Genomic DNA, 27779 nt, shown 5'->3' with positions numbered 1-27779 from the left:
TCAATGAGTTTTAAAGAGGATTTTAAGATCATCCCATTGACTTTCCATTGAAACTAATTAGACTGCGACCAGATCGCCACCTATTGGCCGATTTGCACCAAATTTTACAAAGTCCATCATTAGGCCATACCACACAATCATGAACATTTATGTGATAATCAAACAGTATTTTGTAAAGATATGCAAGATATGCAGTTACAATGTAACTCAGTCTGAAAAGCCTACCTGCTCACTGCTTGCAGGTGTGTGTTTTCTGCTAACGTTACTGGTCCAAACATTGCTTCATCACTCGAAACACTGCAGGACCTCAATGGCAGAGGTAGGTTAATTATTTAAATAAAAAAAATACATAATTAGTTAATTACATAATTTAAAGTATTTAGAATTAAGGGAACATTGAGGGAAATTAATCTGAGCACTGACCATCACAACCAGTAATTACCACAGAACATATGCACAAAATAATCACAGAAAACCACTCTGTACAATATAATAGAATGTATTAATGTTTGCAAACTGATCAAATCAAATATCCTTTAATCAACAAAAATCCATCATTCAGCTACAGCAGCTAAGCGATGAAACTAAACTCTAAGATGAACTCAAGCAACAAATAACAAACAAGCATGTGGTGTGTGTGTGTGTGTGTGTGTGTGTGTGTGTGTGTGTGTGTGTGTGTGTGTGTGTGTGTGTGTGTGTGTGTGTGTCAGTCAGAGAGACAAAGACAAAAGAAACAAGATGGAGATCATGGAGAAAGAGAGCCATGATGGCAGAGAGCCAAGATCGTTGACGATCTCTTTGTGGTCGCTCATAAGATTATGTTTATGTGTCACTTGGAATTTATGTGCATTCATGTACATGTGGGTAAGTTGAGTGGGGAGGAGGAGAAAGAGACAAAGGAGCTAACACTGGAAGTGTAGCAAAGAGGGACAAACAGCTGAGAAGACACATTACTCGCCTTCCAAACACTCAGCGGTCGGTGAACAAACTCAGGCTCAAATCAACTTTGGCTGATCCTTGACAGGACTGTGGTTTATTGTACCTCACACGCCAGCTAAGCTAACACTTTAGCTCCTCAGAGTGGAGAGGCTCGAATCAGTGTGTGATAAGCACAAAGAAAAACAAGCAACAGTGAGTGTAAAATAAAAGCAAATAAAAAGGACTCAGCTGTCCACAAACTCACAATCAGTGTAGCCTACAAGGATACAACACATGCTAACTTCTAGTGTCTTTGCAGACACTAATTAAGCCTCAATTGTAATGCGCGTCTTCTTTACTCCAGCTCACTTTCTTGGCATGGATTAAAAGCATTACAGTATCCTGCAATGGCTCTACTAACAGCGGAGTAGACGCGGGCAAAACGGGCAAAGCTGTGTTTTCTGAGGAGAAATCCTCCTTCTGCAGGGATGTGAGGGAGGCTGGTTGTGCAGCTCTTCTCTTGATCTGGAGTGTTTTTGGTATACACAGAGCAGTTCAGTGGGTGAAGTTAAAGAAAATGCTCCCTTTAGTCACAGACGCGCAGATGAAAGCTGATGCTTCCAGCAACGTTAGGATGAGACTGGTGATTAAATGAGTGTGTAGCAGTTCTTATCTCCTCCGTATGTCACAGTGGAACTGATAATCTGTTCAGGTGCGCTCTCAGACAATGGGATATGGGAGTTGTCAAACCTGGGGGTACTGTGACAAGCAGGCGCCACCTACTGGACATTAGGGTCGGTGAACTTTCCCTTGCTTACCAGGCTTTGTTAGTGCAAAGAATGTCAGAACCATGTGGTCGGTCCCAACATACACAATTAATTTTTCATTGACATCTAATAAGACAAAAAGAATCTGGGAAGCAGTGCGCATTACTACATCCAGAGAGAGTTCCATCATGTGGCTCCCCCTGAATTGACATTTCTGTTTGTGTACAGACAAACCAATCAGGAAAGGTGAGCTTGAAGAGGTGCTTCTCACTTTGGACAGAGCCAGTCAAGCTGTTTCCCCTTTGCTTCCAGTTTGATATCTATCATTTCATCTTCTGAAAATTCAGACATTATCTAATCACCCCCACACCAATGGAACGTGGGTTGAAGTCCACAAAAGATTTCTGAAGCTTCAGTAGAAACTTTGACTTTTTATTTGGCATGAAGATGAGAAGACAGTGACTGAGGTTTTATTTTTGGGTGAACATTTTGTTAAACTCAAAAGTGAATAAACATATGTTGAATTATTCCCTTAACACAAAGACATCACATAAGATCTGTGACATGACATAAAGGAGCAGAAACCACATGGTTTAACAAAGAAAGAGACAGGCAGCTGACAAATCACAGGCAGCACTGGCGTGTAAGCTAATGTTCTGTTTTTTCAATGCTAAGCTAGGACCTTTAAAAAAAAAACAAAAAAAAAACATATATATATATATATATATATATATATATATATATATATATATATATATATATATATATATATATATATATATATGTCATGTCATTTGCCCATGGCCATCACTTTATTTAAAAATCCATTCCAGTGATCACAAAGCTCATATAAGCTCTGCCTCATAACCCAGACCTTGATTGTCATCATTTGCTTTGTGTCACACAAGCATTAATATTATAGTCACATGCTTCATGTGCAGCACATGTCACAAATGTGTTGCTCTTGTTGCTCAGTGCTGAGGACTGGTTTCTCTTAGGTTTAGAAATAGGTTTGTAGCCAGCCCACCAATCACAACTGTCATATCTTTACCAATTACATAGAGAACATACATCAGTGACATCATCTGTGTTACCTGCCTTAAACAAATAGAGCAATGAAGCTGCAGCCTGCAAGATTTTCAACACACTAACCACTGCTTACCCAGACAAAAAGCCATGTTGATATGCTACATTGTAAATAATACTTTTCTCTCAGTGTACAAATACCTTTCTGTAAACAGAGATTAGCCAAGAGTCATAACATTAATTTTCTTAAACGGTACAACCCATTATTGTGACAAAAAGTAGATGAGCACACTGCCCTCAGCTCTTATCCTCTCATTGTGTGTAAGTAGGCAGTGTATAATCCTGGGGAAGAGGCTGATTCAGCACCATGGACAGCAGCTATTGCCTAATGAGTTTCTTCTTCGACTTTTCCCTAATTTTCTATGCAGCTCTGCATCCACGTCAGGACTTTCTCGAAACAGTGTACACCAATTTCAGTGTTTCCTACACAATTTATTTATTTATTAATTATTCAGTCTGCCATAATAGCAGCTTTGGCTGCAACATACTGATTTTCAATTTTTGGAGCGGTGCATCCCTCCTCACTCACTAAAGGCGGTGCAGGAGAGGAGGAAAGGAGAAGGAGTATTTAATTGGCTTGACCAGAACTTCCTGTGCAAAGAAGACGACTGGGCATCTCAGATCAAGATATCATTCATAGTGAGTATGAATCCTTTTGCACAAATTGAGACATTCATTGTAACTCTAGAGGAAGAGGAACAATGTAATGTCAGCCCCTATATGGAGAAGAGTTTGAAAACAGCAGAAAGTGAAGGCGTGCATGTCCGTGTTTAATCAGGTAACATCTCTAAATTTGTTTAGTAAGATTTAGGAACATGATGTCTAAGAGAAAGCCTGGGGGGAATACAGAGCGATGTTGGAGCTCTTTTCTGGAAAGAATTGTTACATTTCTAGCTATAAAGTCTCTTTTCGTCCAACAGCATGGCCAACTGCCTGTGCATGGTCTGCCAGTCACAGTCGGATGCTGTACATTGTTTTGATGGGCACACTGGAGGGGGTGCAAATACTAACAAGAGAGCAAATCAAAAACAATGCTGAAAAATTGAAGGGAATATAATGGATATAATGGAGAGAGCTAGGCAACATGGTATTAAAATAAAATTGTGATACACAACACAGTAGCTAGTATTTTTTTTTTTATTTTTTTTTTTTACCTCAATATCAATACTGGGACCATATTGTAAGTATGACTATTAGTACTTTCATAAAAATGAACACAATGACATTTTTGATAAATAGTCATCAAGAGGTTGCTGGTTACAGTGGCTATGGTGGTTTAACATTTAGAGTGATACAGGGCTATTGAGATTGATATTGGATTAGGCTTGATTGAATTGTTGGGCCCAGCAAAAACATGTGCTCTTCTAAGTGACAATTTGGTTTTGCACTAATTAATTAAGTAACACTGTTACATGTAACTAGCTCCTCAACAAAACTGACTGCACATGTCCAATGTGTATTACTGAGACAGCTTTAGCCTCCACATACTTAAGATTTCAGTTTTCTCTAAAGCTTAACCAGATCTCTCAGCTTTTGGCGCTAGGATAACTATATTTCACAGTGAACGCCTACAGTCCCAGTGGTATGATCATTTTCCACTGCTCTGACTTCTGCTTAATGAGGCTGACACCTTCATGCTCCACATAATGAACCCACCTGTGACTGTGCTAACTTATGCAGTCTCAAGTCTTTATATGTAGGTGGGAAATATGTGCCGCTGTGTTGCATCATTTTTAATTCATTGCACCATAGTTGGTATGCATTTGAGAATATACTTACTTTGACAACAGCCATCAGAGGAGAGATGTTAAATTCTGTTACGATGATGAAAATATAATGTTCATTTGGGTTACATTCAATGACTTTAAATATGTATATAAGAGATTCTGAGTACGTGGGGTATGTGTAGGTATATCTGTGTGTGTGTGTGTGTGTGTGTGTGTGTGTGTGTGTGTGTGTGTGTGTGTGTGTGTGTGTGTAAATATATGTATATATATATATATATATGTATATATATATATGGATGGATGTACATACATTTCTTAATAAGATCATGAGATAAATGGTTCCTACTGTTTTGAACATTAAAACCTTGTTTCTTTTCATGTTCTGAACTTATCATGTCATGTCATCGCCTGTAACCGCTTTATCTCTCCTTCAAGGGGTTTGTTGCTGGAGCCAAAGGCAGCGTACACCCTGAACAAGTCGCCAGTTCATCACAGGGCCCTCACTGATGGCAACTGCACATCAGGAGCAATTTGGTTCAGTATCTTGCTCAAGGATACTTTGACATGCAGCTCAGCTCAGCCCGGGGGAGCAGGGATTTGAACCAGCAACTTTCCAATCACTAGCCGACCCGCTCTACCCGCTGAGCTACAGCTACATTCATTTTTTGCCTCACATATTCAAAATAAAATGGACTAATCAGGCTACATACTGTACAGTCTGCCCTACCTCATTGTTGCAGGTTGTAGGACTGTGGGCATCCTGAGAGGAAGACTGAAGGCAGTGCTTAGGGCTGAAAAAAGAGCCCCTTTTCAGCAGGTTTTTGGATGAAAAAAAGTGATTCCATTTTGATTTGCAGCTAAAATTCTAAAAAGAGCCTCTAAAATTAAACATGAAATTATTCAGTAGCAAAGTGCATTTATTGTAAAGATGTTATAATAATCGTATCATCTATGTATCAAGGAAATAACTTAAAGAGGTCATATTATGCTTTTGGGGTTTTTCCTCTTCCTCTTTCTTTTATTGTGTTATGTAGCATTTTTGTGCATGTAATAGGTCTGCAAAGTGATAAAAGCCCAAAGTCTACAACAGAAGGATTTACTCTCTCCCACTGATAACACTGCTCCTGCAATGCCTGAAACGCCTGGTTTGGAGTCAAGCTAACTTATGTGCATCACTATGTAACAGGTGTTATTCAAATGTCTATATCTATTATAAAATATATACACTCCAGTCAGTCAGCAGACATACACTTGCTACTTCTGCTGCAGAATTATTTTAGATCACCCTACCTTGCTTGGCATGACCCGCCCTACTCTGTCTCTGATACATCATGCCCTAGAAGTAATGCACATGTGTAACTCTCAACAAAGATTGAACAGATGCAAGATGACTCACTCTGTGACTGTTCAAGACACAGTGTGAAAAGGGACGCTGAAGCAGTGTACCGTATGAGAAAAACTGTGTTTTTTGAAAATTAAAATATTCAAACCTTTTCTACTAGGTCCCCAAAATAAAAGTATGAACCTGAAGATTAGCATAATATGACCTCTTCAAGATTAGTGCAGTAAAGAGATTCATGAAAACCATCTCTATTTGTATAACTATAACCAAACTCACCATACATTATTTGTTAAATGTATTAATATAAATGCTGAAAATCATATTCAAAACATTCTGTACAGCCTGTGATTATTTTTTTTGCCCTGCTCTTGGGACCTACACCCTTGCTCACTAAGTTAATTGATTAATTAATTAATTGAGACCTGCATCTGACCACACAAACAAATTGTCTTTTCCAATCAATTCCATATCTTGGGGCTTCCAGAGACTTGGATTATGCCAGACAGCCTGTATGTGAGTCCCTGTCTTCTTCAGTTGTTAAGGAGAGTGCGGGAATGACAGAGTTTTCATTTACTGGATAACAATTTCCCATAAAATTAGTGAAAGATTGTCTTGGTTAAAAGAAACCAGAATATAGAATGTGAAAAGCGATCCCCAAAAGTCACACTTTTTAACACTTGATCTCCTCAATAAGACATTTTGTGATGGAACAATAACATCTGGCTACATCCAGCTTTTGTGGATCTGAGGAGATAAAACAGGATTTTTACACTCATAGGAGTTCACTGGTCTGGAAGTATTTTTGCTCATCCGGACAAACTGTCCACTTGCTTCTTCCTGTTGTTGGGAAAGTTTTAATGCCCTGTTTGCGAGAATTAGATATTCTACTGCTGCCATGCTTTGTGATTGAGCTTGGAAGAATGGCTCGATTTTTACTTAAAAATCTTGTTTAGTGCAGCTTTATGCATATCAAGTCAAGGCAAAGCAATGTGTGGCTCAGTTGTCTCCATTAAAGATAACCCCTGAAGGTCAAGACTTTCATCCACATATTAGATGAACTGATGCAGGCATTCGCTGGCATTTCATAAATGATGGTTCTGCTGCACTCATCTCCAATCCAATCCCTTCTCGACACCCTCCTCCTCACTTTCAGCACCCACCACCTCCCTTATCTCCGTTGTACTTGTGAGGAAGAAGCAGTGCCTAATCATTGAAAATAATGTTTTGTCCTCAGCTCAGTGGAGATAACAATGGAGATACACAAGGGCACACACATGATCTGTGAATATCTTTGTTCATTTCAAACACACTGTTTAAAGAGCTGGCCTTCGTCTGTGCCTGCTGTCACCTGCAAATCCATCAATGATACACCCAGTCATTCCTAATTTCCAGTTTGCTTACATATTTGAACTCTCCTTTATTCACCAAATGCTTCTTGAGAGAAAAGTAAAAACGGCGACTCGGCAGAACAGCATTGAACAATGAGAACTCTGGCCCCATTGTGTTTCCTTCAGCACTTATAACTGCAGCCTCAGAGTTTTTATCATATCTAGCATACAACTACAGCTTACCCAAGAAGAGTCCAGGCAGACAATCCCCAGGTGATGTAGAAATTGTTCCCCCCACATGTGAACAAATACAACCTGGGACAACCTGGCTCCAAGCTTCCTAGATTTCTTTTTACTGGCTGATATATATCCAGTCTTACTCTGTTTCCCCCCAAGGTCAACAGAGCAACAGTATTGTGTCGGAGATATTGCAGGCATGGCAAAGGATCTCTGCAGATAAAACATCTAGGTTACATCCCAGTAGATGTTCTGTACCCTGATTTGAAACACATTTTCACCTCATTCTTTCCTGTGACAAAAAACTTTTGATGTACTGGATGTGATTCGGAGGAGAAAGTCTTGCCCTGAGGGCACACAGGAACAATTCCCACCTGTTTCTCTACTGTGAATTGGAACCGATTGCAGAATGTTGAATCTATTTTCACTTGGTGGAAACTGAAAGCTGAAGACTTTATTGTGTTTATCTGGCTTTGGATTTTTAAGTTAACTGGAATACAGCTAGAGTTGACTGTGTTTTGAGAGGATTATTTCAGGAATGATTTTTCAAAAGGGCACTCAGGAAGAGAAGATATACTGAATGGTGAATTTTAAATGCACTGCCTACAACCAGGGCTCGTATTTAGTTGCGTTAATCATAGTTCACTCTTCTGGAAAGACTCAAATTACTGCACAAGTAAAAAGACATTTTCCCTGTGAAACTACCTTGGTAGTGGTTTTAAGTATTTTGCCAGGCGGTTCTATTTTTTCTGTTTTAACACTTTATTTTCAAATATAGGCTAACTGCCTCTATGATGACAAATAACTGACAGGGCTGATATGGATGTCAATTAGTAGTATGCAAGGAGATTGAAAACCGGCATTTGAAACCAACATAAATCTTTGTGTCACATTTTAGGTTGAGTAGTTCCATTTTCTGCCACTTCATACTTCCTCTCCCCTGCATTTATTTGATAGCTTCAGTTACTAGCACCTCTGCAGATTAAGATTATTCAGTAAGTGAAACCACAGACTAGTGACAACAGAAAGAGAGAGAATGGTGCAACAAAGCCAGAATTGTAACTTTTTTTGATCAATTTATTTTATCTGCAATTGGACCCAAAAAACACAGACACTGGTAACAATCAGAAAAATGCTGAATATCGGCTTTGACAGTTGGCTGAGCAAAGAATCTGTCTATTTCTACAAGACAGTCTCAAGTCATGTCATTATTTGTTCAACAAGTTAACATCAGTTGGCTATAGTTATCAGTGACATGACTCTTTTTAATTCTAATCACTTCAAGTCCTTACATACAAAACTTTAGAATATATATATGTAACCTATTGCTGAGTTCCACATCAGGGATAAGCTTCCCCATCCAGCACTGCAGCAAGTTGCTGTATTACTATACATGTAGCAAAATTCAGTTAACTCACTGATGCAACACTGTCCTCAATCTGGGTGACAGAAGTTAACATCTATGAAATCCAAGACCAGTCTTTGTTTTGTGGCATCTAAGTCTCCCTGCGAGAGCAGACACCCATAGTGGCTGGCTCCTGATTTCAGATGGCACAGCTAAGTGAAAAAAAAAAAAAAAAAAACAAAAAAAATATATATATATATATATATATATATATATATATATATATATATATATATATATATATATATATATATATATATATATATACCAAGCTTTGTCACAATGGAACACATTAAATATTAATGATTTTTTCTATTTCCACTGCAGAATATTTCCAGTTTTCCAGCCTCTATGGCCTTTGACACATCCTCTATTGAATCCCTTTGAGCATTTAAACGCTGACCTGAATGTAGAATTGGGGTACTGACCTGAGACTGCAATAAACCTGTGAGGACTGCTGCCTCCTATTAAATGACTCCAAGTCTGGAAATGAATCCACAAGGAAATACATGCAATATATATTTTTTCTCTACTAATCGTGCAGCAAGGGCATCTAAAATATAGTTGACAGAGTTGATAATAAAGATGGCTGACTGTCCAAACTATGTGTTTGGCTAAGACCATAAGAATGCAGAACATCTGCATGATTTAAATGAAAAAAAAGTGTTCACAGGAGGAAAAAGGATGATTTCCTGTCTATAACAACAGCCTCAGATCTCAGTGCAAGAAAGACCTGAAGTAATAGTTCAATGATTGTTGTGTCCTAGATCAACCCTATTTGATTTACTGGATCTAAACATGCTGGCATATTTTTTGAAGCATGTTCACATTGTAAGAGCTTTAAATTGACATGGCAGACCCATAATTCAATGCTCCATGCAAATGGGGTTGCTACCAGTTGCAGAAAAGGTGTGGATGGCACTGCTAAGGCATTCTGAACTTGGTACTAGTGTTCCAGATTGACTGTGCTGTGTCTGCAGATGGGCATCTTGTTTTGTTTATTTTTAAAAACAGCACACTAGTAAGATGTAGGCGTAGTGTCCACATGGTGTTAGTAAAGCCTATACTCATCCTATACTCCTAGCACTGATTTCCTGTTGTAGCTCAGTGGGTAGAGCAGGTCGACTAGTGATCGAAAGGTCGCTAGTTCAAAGCCCGGCTCCGGGCAAGGCTGAGCTGCATGTCAAAGTGTCCTTGAGCAAGATACTGAACCCCACATTGCTCATCAGTGAGGGCCCTGTGATGAGCTGGTGACTCGCCCTGAGACAAAGCTGGGACTGGCTCCAGCAGCAACACCCCGCAACCCCATGGAAAGGGATAAGCGGTTACGTACAATGACATGACATATATACAGCACTTTCATAGTTTTGTTGTTGTCTGTCCAATACTTTTTAAACCAAACCTGCTCCATTTCAATAATTACAGTGTATTGTAATCTACCTGTAACCTTAAAAAAAACTCTCTTGCTAATCTCCCTGTCCCCACTGTAACAAAAAAAAAAACCAAACAGACAAAAAAAACATATCAAATCAACCCTTAAAACCTCTGTGGGTTTTCAGGGGGGTATTAACTGTTTACATTAAGAGAACATACTGATAACACCCAGACATTACTTATTCTAATGAAAGGGTATGATCCCCTCTCACTGTGTGAATTATTTAGCTTGGCATTAAATGAAAGTCATTCAGGTACCATCTGAGCCACATGAGAGCAGCAGAAACAGCTCCATCCTGTGGTTTCATTATCCCCTGTGGCAGCCAATCTAAAGGGCTTCACTGACCTCTGACATCGAGCTGATAAAAGTCGAAAAAGATCACTCATCTATTCTGGTGCATCTTTTAACACGTCTGTCGGCTTAAAAACAGGCACAGCGAGCAGCATTTTTATTATACAACACTGTCACATCCTGCTTTGTCACATTACATTATTAATGAGCATAAAAAGCCCTCGGTCTGACCAGAGACCTCTGCATTACATCTAGCACCACACATTCCCATCAGACTCCATAGACAAATTAAAACAGACTGAATGTAAAAGGCTGATCCTGGATGTTAATTTCAGCAAATGATTATGCTGTCACTCATACTGCAGTATGTTCAAACAGCATCAGTTTAAAGAACACATTGCTCTGCTTAGGCTTCTCAACATTTCTTCTTTGATGGCTATTTTTAATTTGGTGTTGATCCAACATGCTTCTCCTCCTGCATCTACTTGAACCTTAATTACAGGGGTCTGCATGTTTAAGAAAGCAAGGTAATAGAATACGGCTGCAGGTCATCAAATTTAATAGTATGACTCATCATTAACACTTGGCAACAGCGATCGATCGGGCGTAAGTGAAAAGAATACTTGAAAACAAGGATGGGCTGGAGACTAAGTGCTCCATCAGATAAATGAGAGCTATAACTCACAGTTGGGGCAGAAGGAGGCTGCTGGTGTTTTTCTCACTCCAAGAAAGGTTCAGATTACTGCTCATCAGCGTCACTCTCCACAGACAGCAGCCACACACTAAATGCTTCCTCTGCCTAACAGGATGGTTCAGGTTGATTACTCTTTATTTGCTGATCCCAGACAGAGCTGCAGCCAGCCACAGAAAGACGTCACAATTTATATTTATATTGTTTTGTTGTTATTATCATCTCTCTACATGAACAATTGAATGCTGTTCAACCCCCCCACTGATATAAGAAATCCTTTTTTTGTCTTTTACTTAACGGCATAGGTGAAAACAGTCCGAACAGAACAACATCTCTCAAAGCCTTGTTCTGACTGTAAGGAGTAAAAGGGAAATACTGAACCCTTGATTTATTTGTTGTTAGGTAAATTAGGTCACTTCTGATGTATAGAGTCTACAGATAAGAGAACCATCATGCATCATGCAAAATACCCACCATGTATAAACTTTAATTGTAAAATATGAACTCCCTGAAACCCCTTAAATTCTGAGCAAACACAGGGGACATGGCCTCTGAATTGCAATGGCACTTCTGGCAAATATTTGAAGAAATCTGTTCATGACAGGTCATAAAGTGTGTTATAGCAAAATAGTAAGTTGTATAGTAGTAACTCCGACACTTTCATTTGACGAAATCCCAAAGCAGCTTGTAACAGTGTGTGAGCAGGTAATTCCAGAGTATATGCTGTATGACTCTGGGCTTGCCTCCAATAAATTACTACTTGTGCCTGCTACGTTTGCAACTTCCTCGAATTGTCAAAACTCTCTGTTCACATTCAACACAGCCTCAGCAACTCATCTAAAGCCAAGAAGTTGTCTCCACAATCAGCACCAGTCTGTCAACACTGCTAAGTGTTTCATGCTAATTGTTTGTGTCCCTGGCACTCAAGATTTCACATCTTTAAAGGTCCCATATTATGCTGTTTTTCATCAATTTCACACAGCTGTCAGAGGTCCAACAGCTCTGTATTCGATATGCATTGCCCCAAACCCATTTGTGGTCCTGAATTCAGCTGTCTAAAAGTCGCTCTACAGAGCTCTATTCAGAGCAGTCTGTTTCTGTGCCTGCACCTTTAAATACTAATGATCTCTGTCTGTCTTCACCTACTTGGAGATCCCTGCCTGCTACATCACTCTCAGGGAGAGGATTCCCCTTGAGTTAGCAGTAGCATGCGCTAATGTTTGGATATATACATGTATCACTATGGCTCGCAGAGATTTTTTCGTTCAACCGAACCAGTTTGACCCAGAATGGGACCCAGAAGGAGAGGCTGCTGAAGAAGTACAGACTCTGTGGCTGCAGCAGGACCTTTCACAATGGTTAGTGTGTCTGTATAATATTAGTTTGTTCGTATGTGTTGTTATATTTACCACCATGTAGCTAATGGCTAACAGCTAGCGAAAGCTGTGTTTTTCTCCAACTCAGTCTCCAAACTCTTGGACACTGTTCGCATCATCTCTGTCTCCAGTCTGCATGTTTCCAGACTTTTTACTGTGACAACCAAGCTCCATCGTAATATCATTAACATTAAACTCGCTTCAAACGCCATTGCATAGCGGACCGAAGCGGAGCTAACTAGCTAGCCGATTTCCAGCTGATTTCACCAGACTCATAGGCAATTATATATACTATTAAACCGTGGCAACACTTTTCGTTGGCTCGGGTGCAGTTGCTGGGTCCGGTATGGTTGGGACTGATACTTTTACGAGGGTCAGTGTCGAGGCAAAGCCAGCTTTGTACTGACCCTCGTTACTGAAGCAGTCCGATGTGAAGTGGTTAGCACACACATACAAGCTAACACGAACCACAGCTGGCACGTTGTCATTAAAAATTAAACACAACCACTGTCTCCTCTGCTCTGTAGCTGGGACAGAATATAGGCACTGATGTTGATTTATACAACCAACAACAGAGCTATTTGCATGTCTAGCTTTGAGGGACAACATTGTGAAACACTGCTGTCTCACTGCTGGACACACCAAACTTCACCTCGGGGATGAACGCCCCCCTCTCAGATATCTCCTATCACCGCGCAGAGGGGGCGTTACGTAATGAAATTCATTACGTAATGAAAGGAGCTGAATCTGAACAGCCTGGAGGAGCTCCGTGTTACCAGTGGGTGGGCTGCAGAGACAATGCAGGAATCACTTGTTTTCATCATTCTGGGAGTTGGCAGGCTCAGGGAGGACCAGCTTATATATGTAGAGACCAGACAAAGTTTTATTATGATATGTAACCTTTAAAATGTACTGTGCAGTAGTACTTGCAAGCGATCAATCCCAGCCCTGCAGGGGATGCAACACACTGCCAAAGACAATTGGTAACTATAGTAACTTTAACAGCACCTCCCTATAGTAGCTCTAATTGATAACAGTAGATAGTTACATAGAAATAAGTATCACACCCAAATCACTGGTGCTTCATGCAGACAGAGGCACCGACAGCCAGACAAAACACATGCACAGACCCAAGTATGGCCAATGCAGGCTTCGGGTGTAAGGGTGTGCTGGGATGTCACGAGACATTCCCTAAAAATGCACATTCGAAGTCATATTCAGTCCTCCGATAAAAAATATGCCCTGAGCTGAAATTACTTTATTCATTAATGTCAGAAAACATCATTTTAAGGAGAGGAAAAAAAAAAAACATTTCAGACAAAAAAAGAAATTTCCCATTTTGTACTTTTTCCACCAATTCTGAAATGCTTTGAGGTAATGCACTTACTGCAAAACTTTATCAACCTGTCGCTCATTTAGTTGTAGGAGACCATTGCTCTGAGGAAATGAATCAGCTCATTCTAGAAATATAATTATGAATGATTTTTGCATTTTTGCATTGCATAGGACAGCATTATTTCTATGCATGTCTATAAAGCTAGAGTGTTAAGTCTTTTCATGACTGGGTTTCAGCAGTAAGTCAAAGTTGGGTGGAAAAACTGAACTATCTGCAGACAGACACTGTCAACACAGCGAGCGGGATTAAAAGCTCATACAGACACAGACGAGTCCACGCTTTGACTTTTTGTCTGTGCTTCCTCTGCGAGTGCTTGTTTTTAAATTAGACATCTATACTGAGCTTATAGCTGACATGACAGAAACACCAGCAGAGCTGAAAGAGTTTCATGTGAGTTTGACCTATAATAGTGATGAAATACTTCAGAATACAATGATGTAACACATGTCAACGTCAATCCACCAGAATTGCCGCAACACTGAGCTCAGTGTGAGGAGAATCAAAATACAGATTTTAGTGCTGTGTGAAACTATATTCAAACTTTTATCTAAAGTATCATATGTGCATTAAACCACATGCAGAGCCTGGCCAACACTGGATATTTTGGCCTGATGGCAATACTGATATGAGGGAGTAGAAAATTATATAAGTGATGTATTGCCTGATTCTCTTTATTTGCTGTATACATTGTAATAGATGTAATAGAGGCAGGACATTTAACAGCTTAACAACAGACTGTATTGCCCATGATGATTTCACTTAAACAGGAAACACCACTGGTAATTTAGTAATCATAAATCTAACAATGCATCTTTTTCTGCATTATGAGAAGGGCTGGGCACTATGGCCTGAAAACCATGTTACGATATGTTATGGCTATATTGCAATACTCAACATACATGGTGATCATAAATGCTAGGTCTAGGTAACAAATCAGATATCACAGTATTTTTAACCCAAAACCTTGATATCAATATTGAGACAATATTGAAGAGAAGACTGGTTTTGGTACTTTGATAAAATATCAACACAATGAGATTTCTAATGAAAAACAAATCAGTAATATGAATATAATGTATGAGAACAAGTAGAATATAATATCAAAACAATTTGGAATCTCAGGGCTTTCAGACACGCTGGATGAGCTGTATGGAGCTGGTAAATTCCCTCAAAATCCAGAGTTAAAATCTCTGGTTTGCTAAGAAATAAAGAGAGGCGTGAGAGCTTAAAGGTCTCATATCATAAAAAACACATTTTCTCTGGTCTCTACATATATAATCTGGTCCTCTCTGTGCCTGCCAACTCCCAGAATGAGGAAAACAAGTGATTCCTGCATGGTCTCTGCAGCCCCACTGGTAACACGGAGCTCCTACAGGCTGTTCAGAATCTGCTCCTGTCGTTACGTAACTAAAGGAGTCATTATCATAGTCCGGCCTCCTCTGAGCGGTGATAGGAGATATCCTAGAGGGGGGCGTTCATCCCCGAGGTGAAGTTCGGTGTGTCCAGCAGTGAGACAGCAGTATTTCACAATGTCGTCGCTCAGAATTGGAGACAAAAATTACTCTGTGGTTGGTTGTAAAAATCAACATCATTGCCTATATTCTGTTCAGCTCATTTACATTTCCACCTGTGCTGTCCCTGAATAAAAATCTGCCCTGAGGCCCAAAGGATTTCAAGTGAATCCCCCCCGATATTTACACAACATTTGATGTGGAGATGTTGTTGATTTCAAATTTGAACGGTTGGGCGTATTCTTTGGCATGCTAGAGCTGCTATCAGAGGGACAGCTACTGAAGCAAAACTAGCTACATAAATTCAGTCAATTAAATTTCACATTTTCATTTAGATTTTCATCCAGCCCTGTTTTTTTTTTTTTTTTTTTTTTTCAAATGACAATGGCTGATATACTGGCAAAGCCTTTTAGGAAAAGGACCTTTCGAGAAAAGCTGGAGTAAGTGAGAACAGCTGGACTGACCCCTGTCCCAGCCAGGGAAAGGATTTGTGCAGCACTTCAATAGAGCAACTACAAAAGGTAAACCTGGCTTACAATATCGGAGGAACATTGCAAATTGTATTGTTGGGGATGCCTGTTATTTGCTCAGATGTACTGCACACTGTCTCTTGAACTCCTTATAAAAAACGAAAGCAGGATGGACTTTGTCTTTAGATGAGCATCAGCTTTCGTCATTTGACAGCTATTTATATATCTTTATATTATTGTCACTATTGCTTGCTTTTCATCGCTGCTGGTGTGAATCATTCACACAATACAATCAATAGGTTATAACAGGCAACACAAATCCATATTTTCACAATGTTTGTTTATTATTCACATGAAAATATAAATTAACCCATTTATTTCAATGGCAGACGACAGTGCATATGGCAGTTGCACGGGTGTGTTTCCGGCTAAATGCAGCTAGAGCCACGATCACCTCATGTCGTCTTTCAACCACTATTTGAGCCCTTTTTATGAGATGATTGGGGGTTTTGTCTAGTTTCTACTGTATATGAAGAGAATTAGAAAAAACATTTTTGAGTGAATATATGCTCTGATTTTCCCAAGGGACATAACGAGAAGTTTTTGTACATGAGTTGGCGTCAGTGAGTTGGATTGAATAGGAATTAAGAGGATTTCCTTGGAAAATGAATAATGAATGAACAATGTTGTCAATATATTATTATGTGCTGTCACTAAATATGTTTTAATCTGTGGTGAGGTGTTGAGCCTTGTGATAAATCACTTTATTTCACTCAATACTTTACTGTCACTGTGAGTATGGGGTGGTTACCTCGAAAGACAAAAGCCTGATAGTCTTAGTGTCATAGTGAGATTATAAAATACTTGGCTCGCCTCTGCCCACAGTGCAGTTTTAAGTTTTAAAAAGTACATTTTTCAGCTATAAAAAGAAAATAACAGTTGAGAAGGGCATGATTTGTGGTGAAAGCTCTGGAAAAATGTAATGTTCTTTGTAGGGCTGTGGCTGCTGCAAGAGAAGATGGAGGTGACATGGAGGAGAGGATGGACAGACAATGAGAAGTCCAGCTAGCAGGGGGAAAACAGGAATGAATGCTGTAACATCTGACATAATTTATGTGTTTAGAAGTCAATTACACAATTACACAGCAAACACAGCAGCAGTAATAAATATGGATCCATGCAAAACACCAGCGAGACTTCATTCAAAGCAGTTCAGAGGGAGAGCTGCTGCATTTAATCGTTGGCACTAAGGCAAAAATAAGACAAGAAAACACTATCAGTGTTCCATCTAGGTTTTGTCCCATGTCCCCTGAAACATGACATACATCACCAAGACTGGCGGCTTATTTTGCTGTAGTTTTTAAAGGTTCAAGAGAATTTGGTTTACAGGAGAGTATTGATAGATAGAGATTGTTGATCAGAAAGCTATTTTATCTATTTTTATTATTATTTTATTCTAACCACAGGATAAACATCAAATTGAAACAAGCCTTCTGTCATAGAAAGCAGAAGAAGGAAAGATCATCTAATTAAATGAATCCCAGGCTTGCACTGTGACTCTGCTGTGGAAGGGCACGGAAATTGCATCAAGCAAATCTGGGGAATGGAACCCATATGGCTAATGGATTTGGATTATGATATTGTTTTGGAAGGCTCAACAACAAATCGTCCTTCAGATGCTACAGCATCACAGCCCTCCACAAATCATTACTGCAGGATATTAGCACACACTTGATCAGACCCAGGAGAGACGCATGGCAGTGTAGAGAAGACAAGCCTTTGAATAATGACAGCGGTCACCTTAGTCATATATCATCATCCTGAGAGAAGATGACTTGGATAAGGGTCAGCATGGGGGGCTGACAAATTTCTTCACCACCCTCAGATTTCAGTCCCACAGAGCCACCCTCCACCTCTCTGTGTCTGCCTCTGAAATTGCTTGCCAAGCCAGAAATTAATCCAAGTTGTAGTTACCCAAAAAGGTCTTTGTAAATTGGACATAACAGGTTGACCATCATAAATCTGGAGTGATGACACAGAATGCCACAGGGCTTTAGTTCCACTGCTCACTAAAGCAAACAGGAAGTGGTGACCGAGGTGGTGTTGGTACAGTAGGTAGGTCTTTGCCTGAATGTTGGATGCGTTCAATCAGTGCTTTTGCAAAAGTGAATGTGAGTGAAATGTAATAACTGGCTAAGGCGAGAGGGAGCAGCCAGATTGACACAGCAGAAAGGCAGCAGTAAAATCAGACTGAGACTCTCCTGCTCTTTTTTCTTTACACAGTTTAGGAGCTGACAGCCTCCCGGGCTGACCCTGGTGGTTTCATCTGCGCTCCATTTGTCACTCAAAGTTGGTCATCGGAGAACATTCACTTCCACTGCCACACAGGAGTCACAAAGATGAACAGGACAATATGCTATCCTGGCTGCTTTTAACTGTATGCCATCGTGACCACTGCATATTAGAACTTCAGCAACACATCCTCCATACTGTCATGCATTGTGGGGTAATGTGGAAGTTTATTTTGAAGTGACAGTAGGGCTGGGCAATATGGCCTTAATCTTGATATTTTGAAATGTCCTTAAAAAAAAAAAAATCACAACTGTTAGAACTGGGCAACAGAGATATTTTGACCAAATATCTCAATATCGATACTGTGATAATACAAGACACACATGTAGGCGGGTAAAGAATAAAAAGCAAACTTTATTACATAAAGCTGAAAAATTCAAAGTCTATGAAATCCAAAATCCAAAGGAGAGGCAACAACACAAGGTAAATAACAAAACCAGAGAAATCCAGAAAATAAAAGCAAGACAAAGTACAACCAAAATGTAGTTTGAGTAAAACCAGGATAAAAATTGGGCATACAATCCAGAAACAAGCCATGAGGAGATAGGGAGATGGGAAACAATAGAGACACAGAAACATGCTCAGGGAAAATGAACAGGAGAACTAACAAAGAGAGCAGAAGACTATGTACACAAGGGAGGTAGGGATACATGGACACAGGTGAAAAGCATGAGGGAGTGGCAGACAGTCACAAAAAAATCAGTGAACATTGACAAAGAGAGGAAATGATTCACAATCATCCTTGAGCAGGAACCCAAAAGTTGCTCCTGATGTGCAGATGGCACCTTGTGTAGCAGCCACTGCCATCAGTAAGGGTCCTGCAATGAGCTGGTGACTCATCCAGGGTGCACCCTGGCCTTCGCCCATTGAGTAAAACTGGATTTGGCCCCCTTAGGGGGAAAAAGCGGTGATATCCTGCGACCCTCACAAATAAGTGGAAAGAAAACGGAATGGAACAGAACAGAACATTCATAAAGTGAATATAATGACTAAGTGGGTAAAGACAAGTATTACAACAAGTATGACAGTTGCAATACAACAATATGCAAAATCTCACATGGTATACAGTCGCATATCACAATATGGGCTGGGCAAATTTTTACTATACTAACCCAATACTTTACCAAGGCCCAGTCACTGTATATCACATGAGAAAACCTTTCATGTCAGCCTGTTGTCTTCCAGACAGATATCACCTGTTCTACACCTGGATCATACATATCTCTCAGTGAGCCTCACATGGTTCCCAAACCCCTGTGCCCCACTACAGCTAACCTTGGCGCATATTTATGCTTATACAAAAGATCTTACATTGCAGCTATGGCGTGATTCACACAGAGGGATATTTTGAAGGCCTTGAACCCTGGCAGAGTAATCGTGCACCAGACACACAAGCTTGTAAAAGAGTAAGTGGTAAAACTGATACGCGTTAGACATTGACTTTTACAAATTGATCCTACCAAAGCCAACCCCAATAGGCAGGCTGGGCGTAAAAGTCAAATGTCTGGCCTGTGCTGAACAAGTGAAACTATGCACCTATCATGATGTGAAATAGTATGTGTAGCTCTGCTTTTATTTTGACCTCATCTCACGGTGTATGCTGGGCACTCACTACATCCACAACTTAATTCTGCCTCAAATACACATGCCTCCCACAAGCAAGCCAGCTGCCTGTTATCAGAGTGAATGACCAGTAAGTCACAGATCATCAGTAAATCAAGAACAACATGGCCTTTACAAAGACGCACAAGGTTGACCAGGAGAACTATCAGTTCAAATCTGACTGGACTAATGATTTTAATCTTATTTTTATAGGACCACACCAATGCTTAACCAACAAGCTTGATATGAATGCAGACTGTGGCTGTCAGCAAAGCCGAAACAACAGCTCAACACTATGTAAACTGGTTGGTTTTATGCCAGCTACCTTACAAAATCCACACAACACACAACATAACAAACGCGCAACAGCTAGATTCAACCATGTCCGGTCCGGCTCCGCTCCATCACAGCTCCGCCACGGCAGCAGAGCTGACAGGTTTCACTCTGGTCTAAGTGTTTACTTCCACTGGGTCCAATGCAAATTCAGCGCAGAGCAGTAAGTCACATAACAAAACAACACCATAATATCCGGTTAGGTTTCAAAATAAAACACTACGTGTTGACACCAGCACACAAATCTCATCTCATCAAAAAAAAGCACTTCTTGCAGTCCTTCGGTCGAGAACACTTAATGTTTTGGTGCTTACAACCTATACCTATGACTGTGGTCTCGCCTAATTATGCAATTATCGTACAAACTCCTTGATCTTGCGACTCCAGCTGACTCAAAATGGAGTCAGTGGGGGTTGCTGGACGGATGACAGAGTAAAACTGTACCGGAGGTGGAACACAACAGACATTCTGTGGAATCCTAGAGTAAAATCATACTATCAGTTAATTTTTACTATGAAAATATCAAAATTGGCACAAGGGAGCACAACAGCTGCATTATTGCAAATGTAATTGATCCTTGCTAAAGCGAACAAGCTATTCCCTGGTCTTGAGTTGAATAAAAAAGTGTGCGATTGATATGGCTGGCAAAGTTTTCAGTCATGGTGAGAAATACAAGAAAATGGTTGTGAAGTATTACAAAAAAGCTGAAGAAAACAAATTGGGGAACCTCGATCTACCTGCTGAATAAGCAGGATTCCATTTAGGAAATTCATATGCACCCAGAGGCTTTCCCCCACCAGATACAACATGAGCAGCTTGTAGACTGTGCTAATTAGGCCAATGTCTCTCCAGTTTAGTGGTATCCTTGGGTCCTCATTGTGTTTTTTTTTAGTATTCGGTTTATAATAGACTTAGACCACATATATGGTATTTTACCAGATTCAAAACATGTTTTAAATAATTCAAACTAAATGTGAAATAATATGAATGACTTTGATATCTCATTTGGTATACCTTCAATTCCAGTTGCTTTCCATTGTTTTACTTTATTGATTGCCATTTGAATGCCTTTTAATACATGCCTCTGTATTACAGGTTTTCCTTTCTTCATGATACCTTAATCAAAATCAGACATGTCACTAGAGAAATGATTTCTCTCCTCAGACAACATGGTCACATGGTCACAGGGTTATCATCAGTTCCCAACACCTCCAGTGGTACTTCACACACTCACCTTGGACCTTTATTAATTTCATACTAAAACCTTATGGATTTGATGTTGGATTTTCATCAAGTTAAACACCTGTCCTCTTTGAAAACACCTTTGACAGAATGTATCTCTTCTGTAAAACATTTGCTGGCTGGTTTTATAAGCCTCAATAAGAGTCTTCTTTTCCATATGATTACTGAACAGTTAAGGAACATATGTTCAGCTTTGTGCGTAGACTGCAGTAAATCTTTTGGCTGTTTAATCCAGTAAGGTTTGTTAGTTAGAATAATTTCTTCCTGTTTAGTGGTTGTTTCCAGTTTACCGTCCACTTCGTCAATATACAAAAACTACGGCAATTATCTATATTTTCCTGTTCCGTTAAGCAGACTGTTTCTAAAGATAACTGATTTAAGTAAAGAAGTTGGCTTGTAAAGTCTCGTTTACCTTCTTTTTTGTCAAAGTGAATTTTAGCAACAGTAAGGAATTAGGCACTTAAGTTTGGCACTTAAGCTTTTTTCCAATTAGATTCATATAATCTTTAAACTCAGTTAAAAATATATATATATATATATATATATATATATATATATATATATATATATATATATATATATATATACACATATATATTTATATACACACACACACACACACACACACACACACACACACACACACTAGGTATATATATGGGTACACCTATAGGTATATTGGATATTAGGTACACCTTGCTAGTAATAGGTTGGACCTCCTTTTGCCTTCAGAACTGCCTAATTCTTTGTGGCATACTTTCAACAAGGTGTTGGAAACATTCCGCAAATATTTTGGTCCATACTGACATGTTAGCATCATGCAGTTGCTGCAGATTTGTCAGCTGCATGTTCATGATTCAAATCTCCTGTTACAACACATCCCAAAGGTGCTCTATTAGATAGAGATTTGGTGACTGTGGAGGCCATTGGAGTACAGTGAATTCAGTGTCATGTTCAAATCCCATGATTTGAGTTTTGTGACGTGGTGTATTATTTTGCTTGAAATGGCCATGAGAAGATGGGTACACTGTGGTCATAAAGGGATGGACATGGTCTGCAACAATACTCAGGTAGGCTGTGACATTTAAATGATGCTCAATTGGTACTAAGGTGCAAAGAAATGTGTGAAGAGAAAATGTGTGAAATGTGCAAAGAAAAATATCCCCCACACCATTACACCACCACCACCACCACCAGCCTGAACCGTTGATTCAAGGCCTGACCCAACCATCTGAATGTCATAGTTGAAATCAAGACTCATCAGACCAGGTTTTTCCAGTCTCCTGTTGTACAATTTGTGAGCCTATGTGAATTGTGCTGTAGCCCATCTGCTTCAAGGTTCAATGTGTTGTACATTCAGACATGGTATTCTGCATACCTTGGTTGTAATGAGTGGTTATTTGAGTTACTGTTGCCTTTTCATTATCTCGAACCAGTCTGCCCATTCTCCTCTGACCTCTGACATACAATGGTCGCTCACTGGATATTTACTCTTTTTTGGACCATTCTTCAACCCTAGAGATGATTGTGCGAGAAAATCCCAGTAGATCAGCAGTTTCTGAAATACTGACCAGCCCATCTGGCACCAACAACCACAACCATGTTGTTCTGAATACAACTCAAAGTTTTTAAATACATTTCTCTAAGGTCAATTTTCAATTTTAACAGTATGCTTATGGCAGGGCCATCCAAAGTTGGGCCTGTGGGGCAACAAAAGTTTCTCTAAAAATAAATAAACAGTTAATTATGCTCTTTTTGTATGTCAGATCCCTTGTCATTAACTATGTTGCATAATATGATCATGTGGTGACACTTTGCAGGAAGTCAGGCAGTTAGGTAAACATGGGAATCTAGAAAAAAAATTGCATTTTAGCAGTGCAGTACAGGTGCACCATTAAGAAACACAAAAAACACTTGGTTAGGGTTAGGAAAAGATCATGGTCTGCCTACGAAACCTACAACCTACGAGCTGCAGCTGTGCCAGCAAACACACTGACCCCTTCAGTCATCTGTCACGGTTTAATGCTGCTCCTTTCAATGTCACTTCTCCCCTGGAGCCACTCTTTTACTTGCAGGAGTGTGTCTGGGCTCGTTAGGTAGAGCCGACAGGCTGGCAGTGCCTGCCGCTGCTCCAATACTCAGCCTGTTTGCTCTACTTATGAACCCAGAGGCACTGCAAGAGTTTTATGAAAATTGTATATGACTCACTTTCTAGTCTACTATAAGTTATCACTTAAAATGATCGTTATTTAGTTTCTGGAAAATATCTACATATTTTATCCAAATGGGTTGTCAGGCAGGCCACACTTTACAGTCCAGGAGAAAGTAATTACAGCTTAAGTTGTTATAAACATGCTCTTGTTTGTGTTTGAATTTCTCATATGCTTCAATGAAACAATGCACACTACACTTTACAGCCAGTGGAAATGTAATTATGAGTTAATGTTAGTCATGTATTGACCAATATGTGCCTCGTTGACTGCTGCTGGCCTATCAGCACATGAGATGGCATTCACAATGCCTTTCTCTGCCCTGTTGACCTCAGTGAATCCCAGGTATAAGGACCGCTCCTTTGATAAGGATGTAAAACAAAGCACACCAGCAGCACTTTATGCATAACTGATGGGACAGGCCTGCTGCCAGAGCTAAAGATGAGACTGAGATGTAAAGCACACTAGAGAGAGAAGTGATCACTTACAGAGCAAGAGGGCACACAGGGACAGGGCACAGTCCACCATGTCTGTTTGGGGATATTCTGGAGGAAGACGGAGCAGAAAGTCAAGTATGAGAGCATCCCAGCAACTTCATGGTCTCTTTTTTATTTCATTACATTTATTTTAAATTTACATTTTAATGACATTAATATTTGTCACAAAAGCGAAATATTTTTGTTGGGCTGAGTTCTGAAAAAATCTCCTCAATGAGTTCTACTGAAACAGTTTTTTTTTTTTTTTTTTTTTTTTTTTTTTTTCAAAAAGAACCTTTTTCCTTGTAAAGACGGTTGTATTAAAGGTTTTAACCATTTGTATGATTGAATGTGTGCTCATTCACAGATAAGTGTTATGAAGCGCTGAATGACTTTAAAACAGTTCAACTATTCCTTTATAAAGACAGATAAAGACATTTCTTGTTTCCTTCAGATAGAAGGGAGAATAAATATGGGCGTTTGTAGCTCAGGGGTAGGGTCAGTGTGTTGTTATTGGAAGGTCGCTGGTTTGAGTCCCCTGGTCTGCATGTCGAAGTGTCTTCAGGCAAGATGCTGAACCCCAAACTGCTCCTGATTTGCTGGTCTGCACCTTGCATGGCAGTCACCACCATCAGTGTATGAATGTATATATGAATTAATGTAAGTCGCTTTGGACAAAAGTGTCTGCTACATGCTCGAAATGTAAATAGCAACAACAACATTTTCAAATATGGTATCCGTAATTGACAAAATTGTTGTTTTACACTACACTATCAGCCAGAATTTCCAAAATAGTGCATTCTTAGTTAGCTTTGGTGACAGTTAAAATATGAGACTGTCTTTATAATACAATAATGGATACAAATGCTAAATACTCAGTAACAACCAAAGTGTGATGTTAGCTTCATGCCTATCATAATTACTGACCAAAACTCCTTATTCTGCATTTATTGTACTCTGTAATGTCCCAGTACTAGAGTAATTCCTAGTAATTCTACTACTAAAACCTGTCATTATACTGATTCAAATAGTTAAAGATTTATTTCTGAGCAATTTCTTCAAATTACTACATATTTAACAGTCTGTAAATAAAAAGGTTTCAAACTGAAGCATTTTATTTTTCAGAGCCATAATTTCCAACTACTTTGACAGATGAAATGGTTCTTTTCAGGAAAAAAAAAAGTGTATAAAGTCTCCATCTGTCCTGGTAATGTGATCCCCCCTCTGTGGGTCTTCATGAGGCTTCTCCCAGTTCTGCCCTGTTTAAAGGATTGTGTTTGAGGAGGCTTTCCTTGCTCAGATCGAGGGTCTAAGGACAGAGGATGTCGCTCACTGTACAGATCGTAAAGTGATTTCTGATAAATTGACTTGACAAAAACATATTAATTAATGTGGAATTTTCTGATCTGCTACTACTGTGATTAAAAAGATTCAGTGTGACAACAAAAACTGCTGTTACTCCGGCCTGTAATCTTTGCTGGCTCCTTTGCTTCACAGCTGTTGGCTGTATAGAGTCCAGCGGTGCAGACAGGGCATGTTCAAAGCAGACATGTGGTGCAGAACTGAGATAAGCAACATATCTTGTGGAGCTTACATAAGTACCAGTCTCATGCTGTTAGTATCAAACCACAGCACTATGCAACACACCTAATTTTGCTCATTACTCTGCACCTCTGTACTCTGTCTTTTCCCCCTCACTCTCACCGGCTGCACAGAGCTTCAGCCACTTAACTAATAACAAAAGCCCTATTAGAGAGCTAATACAGAGTAATGGTGACATGCAGCAGCACTGAAAATAGCACCTGCCACATAAGACGATAATATATAATCTTCTGAGAAAAGAGACTGATGGTTCATGGACACAAACACAAGGGAAAGGTCAGAAATGTTGAATGCTGAGACTCTGGATATGCGGACCACTGAACTGATTCTGTCCATCTGAGAGGAACTGTGCCACAGAGAGGTGTTCACACAGGAAGACACTGAAATCAACATCAAGCTGACGGTAAAGACACAAGGTCAACAATCTGTCAGTTGGATCTGCTCACATGCACACATAAGGATTCTTGTGCCATTGAAAATAAAAAACCTAATGCTTGATCACTGAGCTGCTGTAGGAACAAACTCAAGTTTGTTGTTTGTAGCTGCAACTTGATCATTCGCGAGAAAGAGAGCGAGTTTCATATTCACCATGATAATCCTCAGATATACCACAGAGGAATATCGAGTCTCCGCAGGAATAATTCTCCAGTGAAAGAACAGACCATAAAGTGCTGTGAGGGCACTATACGTCCGGGACACAATGCGAATGTGATTCTCTTTCTGTTGAATCATCTGCCTCCCGCATGCAGAGCCTGTTTTCTAGAAGCCTGAGCTCAGCAGAAGTGATCAGAAGCTGGCGGGTGTTGTGTTTACCTGCTCGGCATCCTCCTCGGGACACGGCGCTAACCTTCCAGGAAGAGGCGAGATGCAGCCGAGGTCAGAAAGCCCCTCCAGCTCTCCCTCTGAGCCGTGTGGGATCAGGACGAACCGGACTAGTAGCGGCAGGTGTGGAGGTGAGGAGGGCTTCGATTCGGATGGTCCGCTCGGCGTGCGCGCCTGGGCAGCCAGGTGCGCAAAGGACCTGCAGAAAGAACCAGTCACCAGGCGTCCTGCCGCGACGACATCCTCACATTTTCTCCCAGGAAGCCTTAGGTCCACTTATACCGGGGCGCCCCCCTTCTAGCACCCCGCGGATCAATGTGGCGGTGGTCTCCGGTGGAGCTCGTTGTTTTACTGCTGACGGGAGGAGAAGGGAGCGCGGGGAGAGCTGGGGCGTGTTCCTGAAGGAGGAGGGGGAGGAGGGGGGGGAGGAAGGGCGGATGCGCAAAGATGCGCTCTGTGTGAGAGCGCTCGGAAGTTTCACAAGTCAGGGATAACCGAGCAGTTTCCAGATTCCTGCGATATACGGAGATATTTCAAAGTGAGCGGCTGAGCTCCAAACGGAGCAGACTGCATGCTTTTATTCATTCAAGACAAGACAAGTCCATTTTAGAGTGAGATGAACAGTGGCTGAAGGTGTGTCACTCGCTGGACTGGTATACCGGTGCTATGCCGCTGTCACTCCACTGACACATGACGGTATGTGCTTCTTGAGACTGTTATGTCATTTAAAAGACTGATGGATCCTGATAAAGACAGAAGATGACTGGCATAGACACTGGGATGGTTTATAACACGTGGCTTTATAGTATGACTGATTTACTTCTTGTTTATTGTGATGAGAACTTATAGATCGTGCATAATGTCAACACAGCAACTGTCCTGTGTTGTCTTTGACAGAATCAGTAACAATTTTATGCCCCATAAACACATTCAGATGTAACATCATGTCCTGTAAACACAGTGAGTTCTCCATCCTTATCCTAGTTTTCAGTGTTTAATATGATGTTTGCAGAGATAATGGAACTCCAAGATGCACAACACAAAGTCCAGCAAGTAGAGCTTGTACACACTACTGTCAAAATGCATGGAAAACATCATAAGAATGTGAAACTATGGAAATTACTCTGACAGTGAAATTTTGCTCACCCCCAGAAAAGTAG

The 27779-nt window shown here is 40.1% G+C and overlaps 1 protein-coding gene across 2 annotated transcripts in view; it reads right to left on the bottom strand.

The window, feature by feature from the left end:
- LOC119013124 (heparan sulfate glucosamine 3-O-sulfotransferase 5) overlaps window positions 1-26972 on the bottom strand; it is a 91863-nt gene extending 64891 nt beyond the window's left edge. The window contains exons 1-2 of one of the 2 annotated variants that reach the window (XM_037087510.1): window positions 26611-26972; window positions 24208-24264 (exon numbers count right to left, since the gene is read on the bottom strand). The gene's annotated coding sequence lies outside the window, so the exon portion shown is untranslated. The remainder of the gene's footprint in view (window positions 1-24207; window positions 24265-26610) is intronic. The other variant, XM_037087509.1, reaches the window with a different exon arrangement.
- Between the last annotated feature and the right edge of the window lie 807 nt (window positions 26973-27779).

Source organism: Acanthopagrus latus, chromosome 22 (assembly GCF_904848185.1).
Source record: "Acanthopagrus latus isolate v.2019 chromosome 22, fAcaLat1.1, whole genome shotgun sequence".
In the NCBI taxonomy this organism is placed as follows: domain Eukaryota; kingdom Metazoa; phylum Chordata; class Actinopteri; order Spariformes; family Sparidae; genus Acanthopagrus; species Acanthopagrus latus.
This window is presented reverse-complemented; position numbering and strand designations above follow the sequence as displayed.